Raw genomic sequence first — 2,907 nt, forward strand, 5'->3', positions numbered from 1 at the left:
GGTTCGGAGTGAGAAAAAGAGTCCGGCACCTTGGAGTCACGGGTTGCGCAGAGGATTATGCTGGTGTTCAGCTCGATCGCCATTGAGACTGCAGCCCCTGAGGCGGTGTCTAACCACCCGACCTCGATTGGCGCAGTTGACTCCGAGCTAAGGGTCGGAGCTAATGCGGGCGCGGCCACTGGGGTATTGTTCGGCGGCAGAGCTAGGTCATACCCATCATGACAGTGCGGCGCGTCCGGCTGCAGCTTGAATCCATCGAAGATCAAGTCTCCGCAGATGTCGGCCATGTAGTTCAAACTTCCAAATCTGACCTGACGGCCAGGGGCATAGCTTTCAATCTGCTCCAGATGGCCAAGCGAATTAGCCAGCCGTGCAAAGCCGCCGAATACGAAGATCTGTCCGGGTAGAAAAGTATCACCCTCGACCGCATCGCTATCGATGATAGTAGGAGCCATCAAGCCTAATAACAGCGACGACATAGAGGAACTCTCAATGAAAGCACCAATGTCGGTGTCAAAACCGGCGGATCTCGGGTAGGGGGTCCCGAACTGTGCGTCTAGGTTGGATGGTAACAGGAGGCAGGGGACACGATGTTTTACCCAGGTTCGGGCCCTCTTGATGGTGGTAAAACCCTACGTCCTGCTTGATTAACATTGATGATATGGGTAGTACAAGAGTACATCTACCACGAGATCAGAGAGGCTAAACCCTCGAAGCTAGCCTATTGTATGATTGTATGTTGTGATTGTTGTCCTACGGACTAAAACCCTTCGGTTTATATAGACACCGGAGAGGGTTAGGGTTACACAAAAGGTCGGTTACAAAGGAGGATATATCCATATCCGTATTGCCTAGCTTGCCTTGCACGCCAAGTAGAGTCCCATCCGGACACGAGACGGAGTCTTCTATCTTGTATCTTCATAGTCTAACAGTACGGCCAATGGAGATAGTCCGGCTGTCTGGAGACCCCCTAATCCAGGACTCCCTCACTAGCCTATGGTATGATTGTATGTTGTGATTGTTGTCCTACGGACTAAAACCCTTCGGTCTATATAGACACCGGAGAGGGTTAGGGTTACACAAGGTCGGTTACAAAGGAGGAGATATCCATATCCGTATTGCCTAGCTTGCCTTCCACGCCAAGTAGAATCCCATCCGGACACGAGACGAAGTCTTCAATCTTGTATCTTCATAGTCTAACAGTCCGGCCAATGGAGATAGTCCGGCTGTCTGCAGACCCCCTAATCCAGGACTCCCTCAATGACGATGTTGAGGATGCCGACGGGGCAGGCAATGATGACACGTGGAAAGACGAAGAGATGATCGATAATGGCAACGGGGAAGAGGCCGGACATGGCGGTGGAGAAGGGACCAGACATGGCGGCGGAGAACGGGCCGGACATGGCGGCGGAGAAGGGGCCTGTAACACCCCAAGACCGGAGCTTCAGTTGCCTTCCAGGGTTTCTGGGTTTCTCCGTGTCTTTTATTTTTGCTTGCTCCTTTTATTTTTTGCATTGCATCATGTCATCATGCCATCATGTCATTATTTTTTGCAACTCAACTAAATAAACCATATGGATCTTCGATCCATTTAAACCGAGGGAATTCACCTGGTGACTTCTCTTTATAACATACCCTCCCGATAGTAGGGAGCTATATAAAATATTCCATTCGTGTGGAATTACCTTGACACACTTGCAAAATATTTCCCCATGCCTTCGTCCCATGCATCATCTCCTTCTCCTGTCTTTTGCTAGTCCCATTTTTTCCCTTCTCTTTTAATGTCCATTCTTTTCCTATAAATTCTAGACCATGCCAGGACTACCTTCCCCAATTTTCAGATCCTTTGGACTTGTTTTGGTACGGTTCAAAAATGGCTCAAGTTTGAATTTAATTCAAACTTGAATTATTTTTCTATCTATGATATTTACCAAGTCCATTTATCCAAATTGTGCATAATGCAAGGACTCCACATACATTCTCATATCTCTCTCACGCCTTCACTTTATCTTTGAGTTTTTCCCACTTATTCTCTGTTTGAGGAAATTGTGAAAAGAAGGAATAAGAGGGGAAGGGAGAGCCCAGCTCCAGCGGCAGCAATGCAGCCCAGCACCAGCAGCAACTGGGCTGGCCTCTAAGGCTCAGTCGCCCCAAGCCCATCCTGCCCTATTAACCCTAGCCCAGACCCTTCCTCTCGATCTCTTCCCTTTTCCTACACCTCGCGTCGCCAGGAGAGGACGCACGCGACCGAACCTTCCCCATCTCCTGGATGCGGCTATATCTTCCACTTATCGAAGCATGACTTAGAGGCATAACCGCATTGAAAGCAATGTCGCAAGTAAGGTAGTCTTCACACAACCCATGTAATACATAAGGGAAAGAGATACATAATTGGCTTACAATCGCCACTTCACACAATACATGAATAAAGCATTACATCATCCAGATACAATCAAGGTCCGACTACGGAACCAAAATAAAAGAAGACTACCCCAAATGCTACACAGATCCCCAATTGTCCCAACTGGGCTCCACTACTGATCGACTGAAACAACACAAAGGGCAAGATCTTCATCGAGCTCCTCCCAAGCTCAGCTGCATCACCTACACGGTATCATCGGCACCTGCAAACTGGTTTTGGAAGTATCTGTGAGTCACGGGGACTCAGCAATCTCACACCCTCGCGATCAAGACTATTTAAGCTTATAGGAAGGGTAAAAGGTATGATGTGGAGCTGCAGCAAGCGACTAGCATATATGGTGTCTAACATACACAAATGAGAGCGAGAAGAGAAGGCAAAAGCATGATCGAACAACTATGATCAAGAAGTGATCCTAGAACAACCTACGTTAAGCATAACTCCAACACCGTGTTCAGTTCCCGGACTCCATCGAAAAGAGACCATCA

This window comes from Triticum urartu, chromosome 5A (assembly GCF_056163025.1).
Source record: "Triticum urartu cultivar PI428250 chromosome 5A, HENAU_Tu73, whole genome shotgun sequence".
Classification (NCBI taxonomy): Eukaryota; Viridiplantae; Streptophyta; class Magnoliopsida; order Poales; family Poaceae; genus Triticum; species Triticum urartu.